The 24,940-nt window shown below is 36.9% G+C and overlaps 1 pseudogene; it reads left to right on the forward strand.

The window, feature by feature from the left end:
- Positions 1 to 15,612: 15,612 nt before the first annotated feature.
- On the forward strand, positions 15,613 to 16,619 carry LOC138159639 (E3 ubiquitin-protein ligase RNF170-like; annotated as a pseudogene).
- Positions 16,620 to 24,940: the final 8,321 nt, after the last annotated feature.

The raw sequence follows: 24,940 nt of genomic DNA on the forward strand, positions 1-24,940 counted from the left end.
GTAATGGTTGGACAGTTTGGAAATCTATCTACTTGATCTGTTTCTGTCTTGATAATTCTATCTGTATATTCTGAAGTTCAGGGTGCTGAACTTTTTCCCCTGAACTAGGTAAACGATACATATCTGACTGATTAAAGTAAGCTTGTTAACCCATTTTGAGTTGCTTTCCTTTAACAAAGCAGATCCAAGAACCTGTGTTGGCAGACACCCTGGGGATGCTGGGATGCTTGTTGCTACAATGATAAAAATTATTTTTTATTTATTATTATTAAATTTGAGGAAAATAAAATACTAAATAAATAATTATTTTAAAAAATAAATTTAAAAAATGAGTGATGGGCAGTGCAAAAGAACAGAGCTAGGAGAGGCGGAAAAACATGAAGGCTAGAGTAGCTATAAAATGGAGTATAAGGAAAGATGAATATATAATGAAGCTGGAAAGTTAAGTTAAGGTTGGTTTTGAAGGAATTTACAAGTCAAGCAGAGAAATTTATGTTTTATCCCAAAGGCAACAGGGAATCTTGGAGTTTACTGAAGAGGACAGTAAGATTGTCAGACCTGCCTTTAAGGAACATAACTATGGAAGCTTTGTCAAGGAAGGATTGGAGGGAAAAGAGATTTGAATGAATGAAAGAAAGAATGAATAATGTTTAAGTTCTTACTTTCTACCAAGAACTGTGCCAAGTGCTGGTGATAAAACAAAGTTCTCAATGAAATCAATTCTCAAATTGGATGAGATAATAGAAAATAGAAAATTCAGCTGCAGGGCTGATGGAAAGTACAATATTCTGAACAATTCCATAGTGGGGGAAAATGGTGAGGCCCAGGCATGCTTAGGTTACATTAGCAAGTCAAATTACAAATGTCCAGGATCTACAATACAATGAAGCCTGGAGAAATATTGGAGACTTTGGCCTAGCAGATAGTAGAGGTTGATAATCTTTCAGCTCAATGGAAGGAATAGATTTGAATATTCCCATCTCATCAAAACTTTGTGAGCAGTCAGTGAGGTCCAATAGATTTCACCTTGAGAGAGCCAAGGATGAAAGTGTGTAGGAAAGGCAAGTGGGATATGAGAGCTTCTGATTGTTGTATCTTCTTGCTATCCAGCTTCCCAAAATATCTTTGAGGAAAGGGAGACCAATCAGGAGGTCACTGATTGTCTTTGAAAAATGAAGGATGAAAAAAAAAAAAATCTGTGTGTGTGCGTGTGTGTGTGTGTGTGTGTGTGTGTGTGTGTCTGTGTCTGAATGTAATAATCTAGCTGCTGGATGATGAGTGCCTGAACTATGATGCTGATTATATGAACAGACACAGGGGGGATATATAAAAGAGATGCAGAAGAAAAATATGGAAACTGATTAAATATGTGGGTGAAGTAGAACACGTTTTCAAATATAACACAACAGTTGTGAACCCAGGAATACACACAAGAGAAATAGTGAATTTTGGAATAACGGATAATTTTCAGGAAAGATAATAATTCAGTTTTGCATATATTGTGCTTGTGATAACTCTGGGACATTCATTTTGGAATGGATATTAGTGATGTAAATTATTTATTGATTGATACTGCTAGATGCTACATTGGATAGAATGCTAACTTATTAGCTGTATGACCCTGGACAATTCACTTAGCCTCTATTTGTCTCATTTTCCTCAATTATAAAATGGGGAAATAATTGCACCTCGCATTTTACCTACTGTAAAATCAAATTAGAAAGTTATATAGCACTTAGCCTTTTCCACCTTTCCCTGATGTAATAAGGGTTGATGAATCCCCAATATGGGGGAGGCTAGGGGGGTTTAATTCTGAGTGGTGTGATAGTATGCAATGGAAGTTCCTTGCTAACCAAATTAGAACATGCACAGATATCCTGTATCTGAACTATATTATTAAAGAAATGGACTGAGTTGGCTCTGAAACTACAACTACAACTAGAGGTGTACTGGAAAGGTACTATTCAGCCAGGAACCTTTTGTCATCTATTTTTTTCCTGCCCAGTTGGAGTTTGGGAAACAGAAAAGCATGTTATAAGAGGAGAGTGTTCTAATCTTCACTATCTAAGGCCAGTAAGTGTCTCATGAATATGGGTTTTTCTTTTTTGCCTCTTTGTATGTATTCTTTCCTCTGGGTGGAAAGAATAAATATCAAAGATATTGAAGATATCTATAGCCTTATAAGATTTTTTTAAAGCAATCGGGTTTAAGTAACTTGCTCAATATTACACGGCCAGTTATTTCTGGGTGTGGTGCTAAGTATCTGAGCCCGGATTTGATCCCCAGGTTATCCAGACACTGGAGCCAGTGCTCTTACTCACTGTGCTACCTGGCCACCCCGCTTTTAAGATTTTAAAGGGCAGGAGACTGAGCCACCAGAATCTAGGAGCTAGAGTTCATGTTAAAACATGCTAGATGCTTTGTAGTGCAGAATGAAGTCTCAATCAATCTGTCTGTCCCAATCCAAAAAAGTTGAAAATTGAATTTAGAAAATAATTTGTTGGTACTAATGGCATACAGAAAATAAGTAATTTTGAGACCACTGTCCTCAGGGACTGAAATGGTATAAAGCAGAATTTATTCCAGATATTTGGTAGAAATGCTTATCCTTTTCTTCTGGTTGTATCTGTGAAGTAAATATCTCTTTATAAAACATAAATCAGGTGAATTTGTTAAATGAAACTTGGACATTAATCATCTATGACTAACAGTATGAGAAACCCATTAGAAAAGGTGCTTAAATCTATGGATTAGAGAAATTCCTCCAGTTCCCCAGGGATACTCCTTTTTCTGAGTCAGGAGTTTATCGAAACTAGTTCTCCTAGAGTGAGTGCAGAGTCTCACTATACTGATATAGTACTAGAGTTCAGGGGAGACATCACAGCTGGATATGTACGTCTGGGAGACATATACATAGAGATATTCACAGGTTGTGGTCTGTCTTTAATTCTCAAAGAGGACCATGACATTAGAGAAATGTTGACATGACTCACAGCTGACTTTGATTTGAGTAAGGGAGGGCTGTGCAAATCACCAGCCTCACTTTCTCCTCAAGAGCCATCTGGGTCCAGTGGCTAGATATTGATCAGGATGACTGGAGATAGTCCAGGATGCATGGGAAACCTTGGCCCTTTTAAGCCAAGGTCTTTTCAAGTTCTCACTTTGAGTGAGGCAATGCCCAATTAGTGAATAGATCTCTTAAAATAAGAAGTGAATCAAAGGATGGCCCATGTAATAATAATATTAATAATAATAATATCAAACTGGGAGGGCAAGACCCTTAGAGTTGCTAGCCAAAAGAAAGTAGTCCAAGCTGCCTGAATGGGGACCTGGCTGGCCAGTTCTATTTGGACAACTCAGCACCTCTCCTCCATTCCTCCTCTTCCCTCCCCCCTCTTCTCTTCTCCTTTCCCTTTACCTGAGAGTATTTTGCCCAAAGGGAGGGAAATTTTTGATGGCCTAAAGCTGTCAAATTATTCTAGGGTTTACAGGGTAGATTCTTTCTCAAAATCCAAGTCTTAAATCCAATTTGCTCTGGATGTTGGGGATTAAACAACAATAGGTCCCTGCCAAAGCACCACTTAATGGTTATTTTTTGGGCCCTCCTGGCTCAGAGTGCATGTAAATAGTAACTATTTCCTTTTGACCAGCAACCCTGAGGGTCTTTGCCACCTGGTTTGATTTTTTTTTTTAATTAAAGGTACCATCCCTTCACTGACTATTTAGTGCTTTAGTACTTTAGGCCTAGTACTTTTTCTGGGTGTTGCCCCACTCAAAATGAGAACTTGAAAAGACCTTAGCTTAAAAGGACTAAGGTCTCCCACTACATTCTGGGTCATCTCCAGACATCCCGATTGGTATCTAGACAAGGGACCCAGATGGCTCTGTGGAGGAAAAAGTGAGACTGTGACTTTGCATAGCCCTCCCTCACTCAAATCAAAGTCAATTGCAAGTCATGTCATCATCTCACTGATTTGATGGTCCTCTTTGAGAATGAAGGACAAACCACAACATGAAGATAGTAATTAAAATCATGGAACCAAATGAGGTCAATAAATGAGCAATGGAGAGAGAGGAAAGAAGATGCCCTGGAATAGAACTTCGGAATTTACCCATTGTCAGGTGTCATTTATGAATAAAGGGTTCAGGAGTTAATGAGAAAGGCAAAGAAGTGGAGGCAATGATGTACATAGTACACTTTTTTTCTAGAAGTTTTGTTGAGAGATGTAGGAGAGAAATAAAATAATAGCTTGAGAAGAAGGTAGGAGGTAGGAAGTTTAGGTGTTTTGTTTTTGTTTTTAATGAAAGTGAAGAGTTTGGCATGTTTGAAGGCATCAGCAAAGTAATAAATAGATAGAAAATAGGGGAAAATTGTAGAAAGTCTCTGATAGAACAGAAATGAGAACATTGGATTAAGAATGTATGTAGAGGAATTACCTTTGGTCAAGAGAAAGCGAGAAGAATTTTGAGAAAAAAAGAAAAAGATCTCACTGGTAATGGTCTCTATTTCTTCAGTAAAGGATTTGTCAAGTCCTTTAGCTGAAGTGGGGAAGAAGGGAGATTTGGAAAGTTTAAGGAAAGAAGAGATATCTAGTATCCCTCTTCATCTACTCTAAATATAAGCAGACCATCTGTTTTTTCTGTAAACATAACCTATACCTCCATGCCTCTATGCCAAGTCTGCATAACATATGGCCTACAGCCCACCCAAGGATTTTGGGAGCCTGCAAAAAATGTAGGTTGCCACTGTGCATGCTCTTGCTTGTCATGTGACCCATAGCAACCAACCATTATCAAGCTATCTTATCTAACATATCTGCACCAGAAAGAGTTTACAAGTTGTGCAGATCTGCTCTATGCTTTTGTTTTTACTGCTCCTTATTCCTCTAAGCACCTGCGCATCCTTTCTGAAAGTTCTGCCTTATGGAATTCTATCCATCCTAAATGCCTAGTTCAACTGCCACCTTCTCCAATAGCTCACTGGTCACTCCACTCAGAAAGGACTGCACTATACGTTTTACTGTCAAATTGAATTTATTGTTGAAAAGCAGGAAAGACAAAATGGATGAAGACTATCCATTTTCCAGAACTCAACATAGATTTTGATGGTTATCCTGTGGAACTTTTATGACAACATGTCTCTTTTGAACAGATAGAATGGATGGACAAAAATCTGGGCATAGAGTTGAACAAGAGGAAGAAAGATGGTTAGACTGCATTTGAGGAATTACAGAATTAATTTACTGATCTCAATCTTTTCATGAAAGCATTTTTTAGATACTAACATTTTTTTCTTGTGTAGCTATATGACTGGAAAGACCATAATGCACCACCATTATCTATAAAGAACTGAAGATGAGCATAAGAGAACAAATAGAATGATGCATTAGTGGATGTGAGAAGACTGCAACATGTAACTGAGGAGGGGTTCCAAATATTGAGAGTAAAATATACCATGGAGGAATTTTATGACAGGAAGAGAAAAAAGCTGATCATGTGATAAGATCAAATGGTGACAAGTTGTATCAGCAATGCCATATTCACAATGCCTATGGAAATTACAGATATGCTGATGTAATTATCCATCACAAAATACATCAGGCTTGCTATATGGGGGAATAAGCTAGAAATTTATTAAAATACCAAAAGACTGAGTCCCAAAACCAGAAAGTGAAAGCCATCAGAGTAGTTATGAAATTGGCACAGGTAGATAAAGTAGAAAGCACCCACATTCTCAAGCCTTTAAAACAGAACAAGCTACCTCAGGCAAAGGTCTTCCTCTCCCCACTCACAGCAACCACCCAGCGTCCAGGAAGTGCGCTCCCAGCAGCTCCGGCTGCTGGCAGTCCTCAGCAGGAGTCCTTAGCAGAAATTCTGGCTAACTCAAAAAGGGCTTCGCGCTGCCGCCACCACTGCCTCTGCCTCTGCTGCTGCTGCCGCCGTCGCTGCCACTGTTAGCCACCGCAGGAACTTTAGCTTGGCTTCCGCTTCTTCTTGCTCTGCCCCTTCCTGCTACGTCAGCAAGTCCAATGGGGCATGGAAGATCTTTAAATCCCATAACCCTTACACAAGTAGCTAGCCACAGTGTTCCAGTAGTACATTAAGGAGAAATCAAGGCAGACCTCTAGCACATTGAATGGAAATCTTGTGGAGAACTTTTGAAAGAACATGGAAAATTGTCACAGAGGGAGCAGGCAGGGAATGTTTGTAATGTTATGTTGTAGAGAACTTCTAATATGATGTATTCAAAAATGTATTTGAGCACCATTATATCACCTGTGGAATATAAACTCCATCAGACCAAAGACTATGGCATACATATCAGTATATTTTGAAGAATTGCTTTTTAAATGTTGAGCATTGTGGACCCTCAATTATATCTTTTGGAGCAAGGAAGGCAGGAAGACATGGTAAAGGAAATAACTATATGATGTGAAAGGTTGTTACAGTATTTTAATTTCCTATTTCCTTCCAAATAGCAAATGTAAAAATCAAATTTCAGCTGAATAATAATTGAAATATTAATTAATTCATCACATGGAAATTTACTTTGGCTGATAAACCATTTTAATGTCTTATTTCATTTAATAATTATAATAATTAATATTTATACCATTCAAGTAACCATTTTAAATGCATTATCTCATTGGATCCAACACAGTATAAGTGTTATAATCAAATGAAGTAATATATGTAAAATACTGGGCAGAGCCAAGATGGTGGAGTAAAAGCAGGAACTTGCTGAAGCTGCCACTACAACCACCTCCAATAATATCTGTTAAAAAATTACTCTAAAGAAATTTTAGAGCTACAGAACTCACAAAGTGACAGAGAAAGAAATCCCCTGCTGAAGGCAGCCAGGCAGGCTGACAGGAAGAGTCTATCACAACAGGCTGGAAGCTGAGCACAGTTCTGTGTGAACAGTGCCAGTCTGGACCCAGGATGGCCCTAGCCAGCAGCACAGACTGGCTAGAGCATCCTTCAGGGGAGTAAATCACTGGAAGCTGTGATGGTTTCCATACTTTTCAACCCATAAATGCCAAAGAGAAAGTAAAAGGTCAATAGGGAACTCTGCTGGAACTGGGTTATAGAAGACTATGGTCTGGCCCCTGGCACCAAGGCAGGAGGTGGCAGAAGCATAGGAGCTGCAGCTGTTGCTACATGGCTGCCTATGGAGCTCCTGACCTGCAGATTGTAGGGGGACCAAGCAATCATTCAGACGGTAATTGCTCTTGCTTTTACCTGTTGGATCTGGGTCACAGTTTTGGATGGCAGTGCTGGGGTGAGGAATGCCAGTGTGCCAGAGTTCATGGTGGCTGTAGAGAGAGCACCTCCTCATAGCTCTGACAACATTTGTGAAAATCTCAGCAGTTTGGAAAACAGCTCTCTCCACTCTGAAAGCAGAGTTGTACTATAGCAAAGAGCTGAAAAGTCAAGTCAAGTCAGGCAATATGAGCAAGCAAAGGAAGCACAAACAGACCATAGAATCCTTTTTTGGGGGGACAAAAAGGATAAAGGCATGGAGTGGTAGGAAGACAGCAAAGTCAGAACTCCTGCATCAAAAGACTCCAAGAAAAATATCAACTGGTTACAGGCCATGGAGGAGCTTAAGAAGAATTTTGAAAATCCAGCAAGAGAAGTAGAGGAAAAATTTGGAAGAGAAATGAGAATGCTGCAAGAAAGTAATGAAAAGTGAGTCAATAGTCTGCTAAAGGAGAGCCAAAAAATAATGAAAAAAAAAACACCTTCGAAAATAGACTAACTCAAACAGCAAAAGAGTCCCAAAAGTCAATAAGGAAGAGAATGCCTTAAAAAGTAATATTGGCCAGATGGAAAAGGAATTTCAAAAACTCACTGAAGAGAATAATTCCTTCAGAATTAGATTGGAGCAAATGAAAGCTAATGACTTTATGAGAAATCAAGATACTATAAAACAGTTCCAAACAAATGAAAAAATAGAAAGCAATGTGAAATATCTCATTGGAAAAACCACTGACCTGGAAAATAGATCCAAGAGAGATCATTTAAAAATTATTGGGCTACCTGAAAGTCATGATCAAAAGCATAGCCAAGAAATCATCCTTCAAGACATTTTCAAGGAAAATTGCCCTGATGTTCTAGAACCAGAGGGCAAAATAGAAATTGAAAGAATTCACCATTCACCTCTTGAAAAAGATCCCTAAAAGAGAACTCCTAGAAATATCATAGCCAAATTCCATAGTTCTGAGCTCAAGGAGAAAATATTACAAACTGCCAGGAAGAAACAATTTGAGTATTGTGGAAACACAATCAGGATAACACAAGACTTAGCAGCTTCCACATTAAGGGATCAAAGGGCTTGGAATATGATATTCCAGAGGTCAAAGGAGCTAGGATTAAAACCAAGAATCACCTACCCAGCAAAACTGAGTATAATGCTTCAGGGGAAAATATAGTCATTCAATGAAACAGAGGACTTTCTAGTATTCTTGATGAAAAAACCAGAGCTGAACAGAAAATTTGACTTTTAAATACAAGAAGTAAGAGAAGCATGAGATGGTAAACAGGAAAAATAAATCATGAGGGACTTATTAAAGTTGAACTATTTACATTCCTACATGGAAAAATGATAGTTGTAATTCAGAAGACTTTTCTCAGTATGAGGATAGTTGAAGGGAATATGTGTATATATACATACATATATATGTAAGTATAGGAGGGTATTTGTGTGTATAAATATATATATATGTGTATCTATATTTGTGTACATGTATACATAGACAGATGGCACAGTACCAATTGAATAGGAAGGGATATCTAAAAAATAAAATTAAGAGATGAAAGAGGAATATAATAGGAGAAGGAGAAAGAGAGATAGACTAGGGTAAATTATCTCATAAGAGAGGCAAGAAAAAACTGTTACAATGGAGGGGAAGAGCAGGAAGGTGAAAGGGAATGGGTCAACCTTACTCTCATTGAATTTGACTTAAGGAGGGAATAATATACACACTCAATTGGGCATCTTACCCCTCATGAAAGTAGGGGGAAGGGGATAAAAGGAGAATAATAAAAGGGGGGGCAGATTGGGGGAGAGGGTAGTTAGAAACAAACACTTTTGAAAAGGGACAGGGTAAAAGTAGAAAATAGAATAACTGCAGTGGGGGGGAGGATAGGATAGAGGGAAATATAGTTGGTCTTTCACAATATAACTACCCTTGAAACATTTTGCATAACTACATATGTACAACCTATATTGAAATGCGTGTCTTCCCTGTGGAGGTGGGTGAGGAGGGAAGAAGGGAAAGAATCTGGAAATCAAAATTTTAAAAACAAATGTTTAAAAAATTGTTTTTACATGTAAATGGGAAATAAGATGTACAGGCAATGGGGTATAGAAATTCATCTTGCCCTACTAGAAATTTAGGGAGATTATGGGGAAGGATATAAGAGAGAACAGATTGGGGGAAGGAGTATTTAGTAGACTCACTGTCTTGGGTCAGGGGGTAGGAGAAAGATGAGAAGAAAAATTTGTAACTCAAAATCTTGTAGAAATGAATTTTGAAAACAAAAAATAAATAAATAAAAGATTAAATATATATATATATATATATATATATATATATATATATATAGATATATGTTTAATGCACCTTGCAAATTTTTAAGATTATATCATCATTATTGTCACAATTCCTCATAGAGACCACCTCATTCAGCTCCATCATTGTACATATTAGGAAATAATTACAAAGATCTCATTCTTTTGGGATCAGATTAGATTATTTCTGTGATCTCTTACAAGCAGAATCTTTGTATGCCTTTTGCCAAATCACCTCATCTCTCTGAAAGCCCATTTCTACTAAAGCTCAAGTATTTGTCATGAGGACTGTGTCCCCCTGCCTTCTAACTATTCCCAATCCTCACTCTTTTTGCCCACCTGATCTATTATATAAACCATTTCTGCTTTAACCCTAATTATATAACATCATTTACTCACATTAATTTTTTGGCAATATCATGGCCTATGAAGACATATGCTTCATTTTTTTCTACCTTAAGCATTAAAAGGTTAGCTAAACAACATACATACTCTACCATTCTTCTTTACAATTATTTTCTTTTTTTTTTTTGGCCTCCTTTCCCTCTTCTCTTTATTTTTTTTTTTGCCTTTTAGAGGGCAATGTGGGTTAAGTAACTTGCCCAAGGTTACATGGCTAGTTTGTGTGTGTGTGGGGGGGGTGGTTTTAAGTGTCTGAGGCTGTAACCGAACTTGAATCCTCCTGACTCTGGGGCCAGCACTTTACTCACTGCACCACCTAGCAACCCCTCTTCTCTTTATTTCTTGCAGTTAATATTGGCTATATTGTATTGTATTGTATTGTATTGGTGGAATTGTAGAAGCAAATAGCCTACTAGTTACTAGATAGATGTTCCAGTCTTGGTTATACTGGTAATTAATCTCTTCGCCTGGACACTTCACTTCCCCTCTTTTTATTTTCATTTTATTTAAGCTAAAGAATAAGAACTGCAAAATCATGGTAAGAGAAATTTGGGAGGAGTTACAATGCAAAAAGAAGAAGAAACTACTTCGTTAAACTTCTAGTTAGCTGGGAAAGACTTTCTGGCAGTTGTCTGTAAAAATATTCTTCTACTGAAACACTGAGAATCCCAAAGTCCTGAGAGATGATACCAGTTGCAAACCAATCTGACTACAAATAGCATCATTCACTTCAGTGTACTACCTATATGCCTACTCTGATAATGAGATTCTGTGCCAGTTTCCTAGGTCTCTCTTTCCCGCAGAAGAAAGATATTTGCTCTCTAGGGCACAATGTAGCTGTGTCCCATTTTTACAGCTTTACAGATCAGAAGCAGCAGTTTTGTGGGTGGCTGTCAATGGTGGATGGAGTGTACCCTTGGTAGAGTTTACATATCAGGCTATTAGGCTTGTAATGTACTTACAAATTCCTTGGCTCAAAAAAGGTTCTATTTAAATGTAAGACCAACTTCATTATCACTGACACATGAACAGGAGAAAAAGGAAAAGAGAGACAGAGAACATTCTATTAGCCAAATTATGCCCTTAAATATACTTGCAGAACACTCATTTATTCCTAAGGGCAGAGTGGGCTCTTGTATTTTTTTAAAAGTAGTTTTAGTTGGGTTCCAATTAATCAGATAGAATAACAGAACAAATGCTTTCTCAAAAGCTGATTGGTTCACCATAAAGTAATTCCTGCTTTTTTTCTGATTTAGCATTTTACTTTGATTCAAAGGAAAATGTAGCTTTTTCCATCAAACTTTCTATAATCTTTAAAGAAAATTGTTTTTGACAAAGAAAATCATCATCTGAAATATAAACACTTAATTACCTTAAGAAGACCAAAACATTATCTAGCATCTTCTGGTATAGTGAGCTATGCATGTAGCCTGCTTTGTACCTGTGGGGTGATTGGCATTTGTAGAAAAGCTGAATAGTAGACAGATTATCAGAGATAAAAGGAATAAGTTCCTTGTATTTTTGTAACAACAAATTCATTCTGACTTTTTTATCCCCAGCCTTCTTAAAGAGTCTGTCAACAATGGAAAGGAGATTTGAAAACAGGGTTTGAAAGACTGGATTGTGACTATGGGCATTTTATTCACATACTGGCCATAATCTCTTGAATTCCATTTAATTCAATATAGTCTCAATCAGATAACATTGACGAGTTATTGAAATAGTTCTATGTGCCTAGTCTAACAATTTAACTTTACAAAGCCCAATCTCACTTCTCCCTTAGCAGACTTTATGAATTAGGTGAAAACTGTGAAGAAAGGGGAGGAAAATGGAAAGACTGCCTAGAGAATCAAGATTTATTCATTATCTACCTAATTAAAGACTCTTACAGAGAACTTGAAAAATTAGTGCTGTGAGTTTTTTTTCTTCAAAGGTCATTTTACCATGCCTACAAAAACTGAGCACAGAGAAGTCAATGGCTTTGACCATCCACAACATTTGCAAAAGTCAGGAGTAACATCTTTGTAGTTAATGGATTATACAGAATTGTAGTCACACTAGAGAATTTGTGAGCATTGTCTCTGTTTGGAGATTTCCTAGTTCCATTGGGAAATCTCCCCCACCTTCTATTATCTATTTTTGCATGCTGTACAAATAAGTGTTTCTGCTTCCCTCTTAATGCAAAATGCTTGCAGGAGATCTCTGCTTTAGAATAGAACAATGATTTTTTTCAAAATATTTCCCATTATTTCTCTTAATTGCCCATGTTATATTATTTTCCTTCCTTTCCATGTTCAAGTCCATCATTAATTCCACCTTTCTCTTTTTCTTCTACTCCATCAGATATTTTCTCTCCTCTTTTTTATCTTATATCAGTTCAACTCTCACCATAACTCACAATCCTTTTAAATGCATGGATTATAAGGAAAAATGTTTAAGAATCTCTGATTTGGAGGAGACCTGAGACTACTTTGTCCAACTCATACATAAGCAGGGGTTTTCCTTCAACCACTCTGGAAACTGATTACCATGCCATCTTTTGAAGACCTTCAGTGAAGTGTCTTCATTGTCATCACAATTTGGTATAGACACAGTTATTTGGAATTTTTCCTTACATCATGGAAAAATTTTTTACTTTATGGTCTCTATCCACTTATTATGGAATAATTTAAATAACCCAGCCCAAATTTCCTAAAGGAAAATGTGAGACAGAAAGATAAACAGAGGGAAAACAGCAATGCCCTTCCTGAATCAGACTTTGAAGGAGGTGGTGATGACAGTAGGAGACAAATTAATGTACTTAGGAAAAGAGAGATCAACCATATTAGATTCATCAAGAACTAAAGATTTGTTCAAACAGTCCATGAAGATAATCTATATACACACACATTTGTATATATACAGAGAGAGAGAGAGAGAGAGAGTGCTGTGGGGACCCAGCAAAGGGTAAAGAGCAGATTGCAAAAAAGAAAAACACAAAGGTACTTTAAATGAATAGTGTGAAATAGGTTTACCACTTCACTGAGAAGTAAGGGTAATCTGTCCCTGTACCTGAGGGAAATGACTATCAATAACCAATATCTTGGGGAGATTCAGAACTCACCCCTTCTTCTAAATTCCTCATTTGAAAACGTTCAGTCACTTATAGGACATTACAGAAAACGAAATTGATTTAAATCTCCTAGATCTTGGTCAGATACTACCTAATCTTGCAAGAGATTTTATTTAAGGTGGGAATGCCCATTGTGTTCTACTCAAGTTTGGGTGGAGACCAATCCTTTTATCTAGATAGCTCAAGGCTGGTAGTTGTCTGAGTATAGAATCAATTTCTCTGACAAATGGTGACTTATGTCACCCTCCGCCCCACATTGAACACCTATTAAATAAACTAAGTCCATAACCAAGATTGTCTTTGGTCTAAGAGAGGCAAAAAAAAATGACCACCCTTTCATTAATAACCTGATGATCTTATTAATAAAATGATTAAATTACCTAGAAACTATGTCTTTTGAGCTTTTTTAATCATCAAAGGCCATACATATGCTCAAGTGCAGGTACCCTGAGAAAGTCAACAGTGGACATAATATCTTAGAGAAGAGTTGTTCTATGGGAAGCAGAACTGGAAGATAACATTGTAGAGTAACAGCATGTATTACAGAGAAAAGGGGAAACAATAAATCTTTAAAAATCTCATTCAATATTGTGTGGTTTGGGGGCAGTTAGGTGGTGCAGTGAATAGAGCACCGGCCCTGGAGTTTGGAGGACCTGAGTTTGCACCTGGCCTCAGACACTTAACACTTACTAGCCTTTTGACCTTGGGCAAGTCACCTAACCCTAATTGCCCTGCCTTTCCCCCTCTAAAATAAAAAAAAAAAGATCGTGTGTTTTGTCATTAATTTTCAAAGAGGACAATGACATCAGGGAGATGATGACATGACTTGGAATTGACTTTGATTTGAGTGATGGAGGCTGTACAAAGTACCAGTCTCACTTTCTCCTCCAGAGTCATGTGGGTCCAGTGGCCAGATAGTAGTCAAGGATGACTGGAGATGGCCCAGGATGCAGTGGTAGACCTTGGCCCTTTAAGTGAAGATTTTTTCAGGTTTTCACTTTCAGTAAGGCAATGCCCATTCAGTGAATAGGCTACCCTCTTTAAAAGGGAATAAAGGGATGACCCCTTTAATAACAATTAAAAAAAAAAAGAAATCAAACTGAGGAAGACCTCAGGGTTGCTGGTCAAAAAAGAAACTTACTATTTACATTTGCCAGGAGGGTCCAAAAATATCCCATAAGTGGTGCTTTGGCAGTGATTTTTACTTTTGTCCAATCCCTGAGATCCAGAGTGAACTGTGTTTAAAGCTTGGTCTTTAAGAAAAAAAATCTATGCATTAAACCCCAAGTTAACTAGATAGAAACCTATGGGATAGATGAGTAAAAAGAGTGAGCTGACTTTAAAAGAGTAGTGTATAAAACCACTAAACCTGCAAATGAAGTTAGGTTGACTATGATTATTTTGGATAATAGTAAAGCCATTTTGAGAAAAAGAAGCTGAAAGAAGTCATATATATGACTAGTGAATGAGATGAAGATAACAGGTCTGTTTTCCTAAAGATTTGCTTCTCTTTCTCCAAATATTTCCTTTCAAAGATAAAAACAAACAAACCAAGTAAAAACAATTTCTGTTCTGGAATTTATCTCTCTTTTTCCAACCTAGGGAAGAGAGCTAACCTACAATTTCAGTGTACTATTTCCACAGTTCCCTTCTCTCTATGAAAGAAAATAAGATAAATATGTACAGAAAACTTATGGCTAGTTTCCAAAGCACCATAGACATCACAATGATTCTCAAAGGTTGCAGGTGCAGAGTCAAGTTGGATGGCAAGAGCTGGCACAATAATCTCTGAGCCATCTCCTGTTAACTGCTACTCTCTGTGTATTAATTTAACCCCCACCTCTATCCCACAGCACTAAACCCCCAATGAACATGTTCGTTCACAAAAGTTCTAGTAGCTGCTAAAGCAGCAGCAAAGCACAGGGACAGCTCTTCTCTTCTGTCCCCATACTTCTTTGTCTCTGTCTCTTCCCAACTTTTTCTCAGCATCTAAGGCCATCTCAATGTCTAATTTCCAGGTGCTTGATAACAACCATTCAGAATAAGAAGGTTAAATCCCCAATGGTCTCTGCCACAGTCAGATCACATTTTTCATATTCTATTCCATTCTAGGCAACACATTTAGTAACGAACTAAAGAGTAGCCAGAGAGGTCCTGCCCCCCCCCCCCCCCCCCCACGACCCTGGTCCTTTCTCTTTTGCTCTTTCCTCTCGGTTCCTACTTCAAGGGGAGCCGGAGAGCGGGAGGGGAGGGCGCAGTTTGCAGACTACGGTGGGGGCTGGGGGTGGGTTTCCGGTTGCTGGGGATCCAGGAGGCGGTCTGGAGCTAGTCAGCCTTCTTGGGCATCCGTGGCGCCCTTAGGGGCTTGACTGACCTCCTGCTGGGGAGTGGCACCCTAGGCTTTTTAGAGCGGGACCTCCCGGCGGGATTGCCCCAGGGCTACTTCTGCCAAGTGCAGATCACTGGAGGCTGGACCTGGGGCACGCCCCGAGGTCGCCACACTGGCCGCGGGAGAACTGGAATGGATAAAAATGAATCTGGAAATCAGAACTGGAAACTGGATGATTCAGTTATAGCAGTAACTGAGGACCAAGTAACAAGGACCATGACCGTCTCCTTGTGGCAGTTGTGATCTGCTGCGTGCGTGCGTGTGTAATGCAGAACAAAACTTTCACCGTGATAACTAAGAGCTAGTGCGGGTGCTTCCAGAACAATCTCAGACTTCTCTTCCTATTGAAACAAACTATGGGTATCTTTTTGTGGGATCTGCATTATTGCATATTGGCAATATGGTTCCTGGCTTGGAGGCATCAGTTGTCCAGTCTTCAGACAGTTGATTATCTTAATCTTACCAGTATTTGGTAAAGAAATCAGACTCAGGATATCTCAGAATTGCATCAAGACATTAGTGAATATAATTGAAGATTCTCAGGACAATGCAGATCAATTGTGGAAAGAATTATGGATCTGCCCACTTTACTGAGACTAGCATTCAGGGAAACGTTTTCATTTGGGGGCCTTTTCTGAATGTTCTGCATCGGGATATTACTTTGTTTACTGGGAGCTTTTTTCTATGATAGCATCCTTGGATTTTGTTCCTGAAGCTTTGCTTGGAAGTCTAGGATTTCTTTTTTTTTTTTTTTTTGAGGGGAAGGTAGGGCAACTGGGGTTAAGTGACTTGCCCAAGGTCACCCGGCCAGGGCTGTGTGTGTGTGTGTGTGTGTGTGTGTGTGTGTGTGTGTGTGTGTGTGAGGCCGATTTTGAACTCAGGTCCTCCTGACTCCAGGGCCGGTCCTCTATTCACTTCTCCACCTAGCCACCCTCTAGATGATTTCTTTGTCATCTTTTTATTGATTATACACAGCCCCATCATGTACCCAGAAGTTCTACCACAAAGACCAAACAGGAGATAAGTGAATGTTGCTTGAGCTTATATGGAAAGCCATTCAATGAACCATAACAAAATACTTGAATATCATATTGCAGGTTCAAAAACATCTTAGGAAGTTTTGCTAACTGGAACTGTATCAGTGCATTGGAGGTTGTAATACTGAAGTTGATTAATTTGTTCAGTAACTAGCTATATAAAATAATATCTTTTGAAAAAGTCACTATATAGAGGGAAGAATTAAATGAAAAGGAGTATTTTTTATGTCTTGACTTTACTTGTCCCTCAAAACTAAACCAATTGGTTAGGTCGAAAGTCATTGATAAATATGCAGTTTTTCTAATGCCTTCCTATATGAAGTATAAATATTATAATGGATAATTTTCTTTATATAGTAAAATATTACATACAATATGAAAAGTCAGCATCTTTTAGCATTTACTATGCCTTGTGCAATTGCAATACAGTTTTGCTTTTCTATTCCAGCATAACTATTTTAGCAGCTAAAGCTAAAAGAACTTTAGCCTTGTACAGGATTCGTTTAGTTCATACATTGGCTTACATAAAGCAGTTTTTAATAAATTCCAAATTGCATAGCCTAGTGCAATGACTTACACATAGTAAGTACTTGATAAATGTTTGTTGAATGAAGAAAACATATTCATTTCTTCTTAACCAAAACATTTAATATTAATAAATGTAATGTTTAAATCAATAGCTTGATCTTTTCAAAGGGTAATCATATAACAGTAATTTGGAAAGGGAAAAACTGAGTCCAGGAATCTGAACGAAATGCTAAATCATGGTAGTTTGGTGAATCTAATAGGAATTAAGCCAACTCTCATGAATGGACTACAAAACTTGTGGCTGAATCATAAACAACACTTCCAGAAAAGAAACTGCTTCAAGCTAAAAATGTATTGGGAGAGGCTAGGTGGCACAGTGAATAGAGCACTGGCCCTGGAGTCAGGAGGACCTGAGTTCAAATTTCACCTCAGATACTTGACACAATTACTAGCCATGTGACTTTGGGCAAGTCACTTAACCCCAATTGTCCTCCAAAAAAAAAAAAAGCTAGGGGTGTATTATGCATTGGTGGGATGAAAGAGTGAATGAGAAAAATAATTTTTTTTTTTCCCTAGGAGTTTACATGTGTTCTCAAAATTCTTCAATGGACTTAACCTGGCATAGTTCTTTAATGAAATTTGTCACAATAACAGTACGAAGTGACAGCTAGTTCCTAATGTATCAGGGGTGACAGATAATGAAAACTGTTAGCCTTATTGTTGAACATTTATTGAGCCCCTACTATGTGTAATACTGTCCTTGGCATCAAGAGAGAAACAAACAGAAATTCCTTTTTGTATGTCATTCAGATGCATACATCAACTTGGTACTGACTCTAAAATGTCTGTAATGATGGACTTATTTCAGCTTTTTTGTGCTGGAAGACAGCTGACTGTTGTCTAAGGCAGAACAAAAGAGATATGATAGATGACATATCTATCATATTGTGTTTAGGTAGGAAGGATTTGGATTATTTTGGGCAAAAGATCAGAATATATATCTGAAAATGTTTTAATATAGTCTTCATTTCTGTGGGATAATTTGTGTGAGTCTCAAGCAGAAAATGGACTAGGTACTTTCTCAGTATTATTTATAAAACCCTAATTCCTACAGTGACTCATCAGAAAAGGGAAGAACAGCAGCTATGAGAATTTTTGCTACACTTTCATTTACTAAACCGAGGGATTCTGGAATACTTCAAGGCAAGAATAAATCTCACTTAGGGTGTGAAATTGAATTATCCTGTGAAAGAAGGAAATTTTCAGTATGTATGCTCTACCTACACTACCTAGTATTACAATTCTGATAAACATTAGTTTTATTTTAATATTCTAGGTAAAGGTATTTTTATCAAAATTTGTAGCATTTTAAGCATTGCAATATTTGAAAACACATCAAGTTTAAAAAGGGCATTTTAAAATTTATGGACCTTACATTTATCGCATTCAATTCTGGAGATGGAGATAAAGAGATTTTAAAGTTAATGTATTTTAACCTCCAACCAAGTTAAGTACTTCACCTTCTAATCAGTGTTTAAAATCAGTCATAACTCCCATGATTCAGGGTAAAAGTCACACAAATCAAAGAGATGACACAGAGTGCCCCCAGAAGTACATAATCAATTTATCAGTTATCTGGGGAGCAAGATAGAGTCCAGACAGTTGCCCATTGATCAGATATCCCAACCTCCACAATATCTGCATTTTCAGTGGTAAATCTTCATAACTGCAACAAGAAAACAAAACTTACTTAAATTACTCATTACTATACACATATCTACATCACACTGTTATGGAGAAAAATTTCTTGAGTTTAAGTTTTGAATTAATAAGTGCAAATAATTTGCTCTTTCAAATAAAAGCAGCATATTAAAAAAAAAAAACATGAGTATCCAGAGAACAGAGATTAGAATATTGAGGAGATTATAAAGTCACAGAAGGATAGACTTTGAAAAATTTAGTTGAAAGATTAGAAGATTTAAAAAAAAAAAGCTATGGTTACTGTTTGCAGTCATATGTCATGTGGATGACGGATTAGTTCTGTTCTGCTTGGACTCAAAGGATACCAGTAGAGTTCATGAGTAGAAGCTGTAGAAAGACATATTTCACCTTGGTGTAAGAGAACAGTTTCTAACAGGAAGAGCTATTACAAAAGTAAACTGAACTGCTTTCTCACAAGATAATGGTTACTCTCTAAAATAAAGGTGTTAAAGATAGAGGGGGGAGGGGATGATGCCACCAAGATTAGAGAGAGAGCAGAAAGCTCAGAAACAATTTTTACAGCCAGTATTTCTGAGAAAGGGATCATTCTAAAATATATAGAGAACTAAGTCAAATTTATAAGAATACAAGTCATTCCTCTTTTGATAAATGGTCCAAAGAATGTGAACAGGATGTTCTTAGATGAAGAAATTAAAGCTATCTATAGTCAAATGAAAAAAATATTCTCTAAATGACTCGATTAGAAAAATGCAAATTAAAACAACTCTGAAGTAGTACTTCACACCTGTCAAATTGGCTAATAAGACAGAAAAGGAAAATTATAGGTGTTGGAGAAGATGTGGGAAAATTGGAACACTAATGCATTGTTGGTAGAGTTGTGAAATAATCCAACCATTCTGGAGAGCAATTTGGAGTTATGTCCAAAGAGCTATAATACTGTACATACTCTTTGAGACAGCGATAGCCCTACTAAGTCTGTATGCCAAAGAGATCATAAAAAAGGAAAAAAGACACACATGTGCAAAAAAAAATATTTCTAGCAGCTCTTTTTGTGGTGGCCAAGAATTGGTCATTGAGGGAATGCCCATCAACTGGGGAATGGCCGAACAATTTGTGGCATATGAATGTAATGGGACACTATTGTGATGTAAGAAATGATTAGCAGGCAGATTTCAGAAAACAAAACAAAACAAAACTGGAAAGATTGACATGAATTGATATTGAGTGAAGTGAACAGAACCAGAAGAACATTGTACACAGTAACAGTAACACTGCGAAGATCAATTTTGATAAAGTTGGCTCTTCTCAGCAATACAATGATATAAGACAAATTCACAAGTTTCTTGTTGGAAAACGCTGTCCACATCCAGAGAAAAAACTTCAGAGTCTGAATGCAGATCAAACCACATTATTTTCATGGTTTTTTTTTTGTTTTTTTCTTTCTTTTGATTTTTCCCTTTTGTTCTGATTCTTCTTTCACAAGATGATTAATGTGGAAATATGCTTGAATATTGTACATGACTGTACATGTTCAAGCTATATAAGATTGCCATCTTGGTGAGGGAGGGAGGGAGAAAAAAGGTTGGAAATTAAAATCTTATAAATGTGAATGGTGAAAACTTTATTTAAATGTAATTGGAAAAGAATAAAATAGTATTAAAAAAGAAATCATTAAAAATGGGAACATGGACACATTGAAAAGACTGAAGAGGAGATTACTGTACATATATTGGTTAGACTTGGTGAGTTGTGGTCCCCCATGTAAATTTGAGATTACTAATTCTCTGATTCCAAATGATAATAATAAGTAATATCCAGAGCTAGTTATAGAATTGTACTCCTAAATTTAAGATTGATGAAAAGATATCAATCTGCAGGAAGGTACTCAGTGGATTCCCACATGGCTCCTTTGACCCTGAAAATGTCTGCCAAATATTATTTAGCAACACCAATCAAGGTATAGATAAGAAGGTGTGGAGGAGCCAGTTTAAATGGATTCTTGAGAACCAATTGCAAAATTTTCAGTGGGAGCATTTATACTTCAGAAACTAGCAACTGCTGTAAATCATTGCTTGATTTATTATTTTATTGATTGTCTATACATAATAAAGGGATGGAGAGAGTGTTTATAATGCAGATTAAACTCCAAAGTTTCTCATGCATATATTTTATTTTTTTATAGAGCCAATTTTTAACCTTTTACCAGAACACCCCTACATGGATGTCATGATTACCAAATTGGTGGTAGAGGTACATTAGGTTACAGAAATTGCTTCCAAAAATAATTTGAAAGGATGAAAATTACTGTAAATAAATATTAAGTCCTACTCTGGTTTTCAAAATTAAATTGAATATATACTAGAATGTGAAATGAGTGGCTTAAATGTCATTCTCATGAAAAAGATCATTTAATGGATTATAAACTTAATATGGATCAGTTAGACAGTGAATGATTATTTGTTACATACTTCTTATTTTCCAAGAACAGAGCCAAACCTTAAGGATAGAAACAAATACAAAAACATAATCCCTGACCTCAAGGAAATCACATTCAAATAGATGAAATAATATGCAAACATACACATAGAAGATGAAAGCAGTATGAATGGAAAGCCACATCAGAGGATAGGCCTTAAGATAAGAGAGTAGGCATCTTAAGTGTTTTTTTTTTCACTTTTTTACATTTCAAATGCCTCTTTATTAGTGAAAAATGTTTTTATTTACTTATTGTTAACTCAGAATTGCAGTTTAACTCATGCTGGGCTGAATTCTGAACTCCCTAGCTCTTCTGAACAGTTTATTCCATTCACTCTTGAATTATCTTATGGGTGCTAAACAGTTTGGTGTTAATCTTATTTCCTTTTATTTGTATTTGATGTTTATTTTTTCCCCTGATTGCTTGAAAATTTTTTTTCCTGAATTAAATGGTTAAATTTAATCGCTATGTGTCTTTAACTTTGTAGTATTAATTTTTTCTTTCTATGGAGATTTTTTAGGTGCCACTTTGTTTTCTGTGTTCAGACATTTTCTGCACTTTTCTTGTATTTTGTCTTACATACATGGTTCATTTTTTTTTACTTGTCATGATCCTTTCTGAAACTTGTAAACTTTTATTTGTCTCCACATATTCTGTCTTCAAAATCAATATGTATTCTTTGAATAGAAAGCATTTTTTCTTTTAATATTATTGCTTTTTTTGCTTCTTTTCTACATTGTCCTTAATGTCTAAATATTTTCATTCCCAATCAATGGTCCTTTCTTTTCTTTCTTTTTTTTTTAGACTTGCCTTCACAGAGTCAAATTTTTTTTTCTATTCTGCCAATTATTTAAGTTGTGCTATCCATAAAGTCTTTTCTTATTATCTTGTTTCTGTTTTTAACCACACAGGAAAAATATGTTATGTTCCGTATTTTTACATTTCACAGGCCCTATGTCATTGAGTGTTGAATCATTTTCCTTCATTTTATAATAGTTATTCAAAGATGGCTGAATGGATTTTCTTGATCAGAAGGTCATATTTCCTCCAACTATTAATGTTTTCCTTGTTGATCTCTCTGCTTATGTACAAAGTCTTTGAGTTTTCTTTTTTCCTAATCTTTGGTAATTTTTGTCTTTTGGGGGGCCTTATTTTTGCCGATTGCTCATTCTCTGACTCCCTTTCCTCTGCTTGTGGCTTCCTTATGGATCTCAGATGGTCTGAACTTTCCCCCAAGCTGGGTAATTAACAGTTAACTCTCTTAGGTCTCTTCTCCAAGTGACATTTGGGTTGGTGGAACTGGTCCCAGCTAGTTGGTAAGCTCTTTCCCGTAGGTTTGTTGGTATGATACATATCTCTTCCTAATACTGCATACAGACATTGTCCTATGATGGTGTCATCACACTTTCTGTGTTCCTAAATTTCTTGTCTGCTTATCAACAGTACATAACATTCTCTTTAGCAGCTGCAGTCTTGCCATGTCCAGTTGGACACCATGAATTGACACTGATTTTTTTCTTGTTTTTCTTTCAGATTCCTAGTGGTGTAGACCATGAAGACAGTAAGTTGCTTTATCTTTGATGCATATTTTCTGTTTTACAGAGGCTTTTGAGATCAGAGAATCTATTTAGTCCACCATCTTGTTGGTCAGTGACCCAGAAAAACAGATGCATTTGATTTTTTTAAAACTCATTTGATCATTACTTTGGAAATTCCTTCCTGCTTCATTTCTTAAGTATATGTGACCAAACAGCAATTTCAAGTTAGATATGTAAGACTTTGGAGACAATCTTGTCACCTTGAGGAATTTTGACTTCCCTTTTTTAAGCTTCTTGTGTCAAGGGAAATTTCAGAATCAGGATGATGCCAACTGAGAGTAGTTCAGTATCTGGAATGTCTCACCAGAAGCAATGGACCTGGAGGAAAGTTTTAGGAAAATAAAGAGTTAAGGTGACATGTAAACTGCTGGTTCAGCAATCCTGGAAATGGCATCATGTTTTAGCATTTTAAGTGTTTGCCTCCAGTGCCTCTTCTAAGATGCAGACTTCTGTGACTAAGGAATCCAGAAAGTTCTGAAATACCAAGGTTGCTACCCCTAAAATTCCATCTCAAGATTATTTTTCAATTACCAACATTCCTGGCTCCAAGGTCACTACTCCAACTCCTTGTCCCAGTTGAGAGTCAATTCTGGCACCTGAAACTGAGGACAGACAGCACAGAATGGAAACAGACACTCACAGGCCCATTTCTCAGAGCTTGGGTAAGGGAAGGGAAGCAAAGAGTAGGCAAGTTCCTCCTCTCTCACTAGTTCGGTTCATTGCGTACAAACTGGGAAAAAAATAGTTCAGAGTTGTCAAAGAGAATGAAGTAAAAAAAAAAAAGCTTGAGTTTTTAGGATAATGTTGAGTTGAAAGAATTCTCCAAGGTATTGAGAAAAATGAAAGGTTGATAATGTAGCCAATATAGGGAATGATGGCTGAGATAATCTGAGAGTTGAAGAAATTATAACACGTGATAAAGAACAACATTAAGTATCATAAGGGGGGGGGAAATGACACAAGATTATAAGTAGATAAAGGAATTTTGGGAGTTCATGATCATTGAAGTGGAGCACTTTTGGGTGATGACACGCTTAATGGTATAATCATTTTAAAGAATCTAATGAAATCTTTGAATTAACAGAAGCACAGGTGACACAACAAAGGAGGTGACCGTTTTACAGTATGCCACTGTTGTCAGAAAATGTCTTGAACAACAAAACTAGTTCTGTTCTGGGAACTAGTGATGCTTCACCTATATAAAAACAAAATTTAGTGGATGACAGTGCTTATCACAAAGCCTGTCACACAGTGGGTGGATACTAAATGTTTGTTGACTGACTGACTGCTATTTGTTAGTATTTAATTTTTTTTATATGGAAAGATTTAAATTTCTTCTACTTGGCATGAAAGGGCAGAAGTATGAGAAATAGAAGTCAGAGATGGACAGATAATTTAAAAGAAGGGAGAAAATTCACATATTTAGAACTGCATATAAAAAGTAGACTGACTTCCCTTTCAGCAGAGGTATACAGATAGAAGCTGGATGCCCATTTGTTCAGAATATATCAGAAGTGAACCATGCTTCTCATTACAGTTAGACAAGGTACCTTAAACATCAAGAAATTCATGGTTCTACAACTGAGTTACAGTGCCTAAGGCAAAGTGGGCTCTTCAATATCCAGAGACAAGTTAGCGGCTTCTCTTTGCTGTCCATCAAAGTGTTAGCACAGTAGCACTGGTTCAACACCACTGGTGGAGCTGAGGATTTTTCTAAGCCTGAATTTCATGGTGAAGTCATTGAATTGTTCAAGACAGATAAACAGCTGAAAATAGAAATAATTACTATAATTCAATCACAACTCTGTGAATTAGGAGAATTAAGAAAAATTCCCATAGGAGACATTTCAAAGGAAAATAAGGATTCTCCATCCAGGAGAACATTTTGGAACTATGCCCAGAGAGCTATAAAACTGTGCATACTTTGATCCAGTAGTACTGCTAGTCTGTATTCCAAAGACATCATAAAAAAGGAGAAAGGACCTACATGTACAAAAATATTTATAGCAGCTCTTTTTGTGGTAGCTGAAAGTTGGAAATTGAGGGGATGCCCATCAATTGGGTAATGGCTGAACAAGTTATGATATATGAATATAGTG

Source organism: Petaurus breviceps, unplaced genomic scaffold (assembly GCF_028583685.1).
Source record: "Petaurus breviceps papuanus isolate PSGF00001 unplaced genomic scaffold, PetGlider_PUasm1.0 176, whole genome shotgun sequence".
Classification (NCBI taxonomy): domain Eukaryota; kingdom Metazoa; phylum Chordata; class Mammalia; order Diprotodontia; family Petauridae; genus Petaurus; species Petaurus breviceps.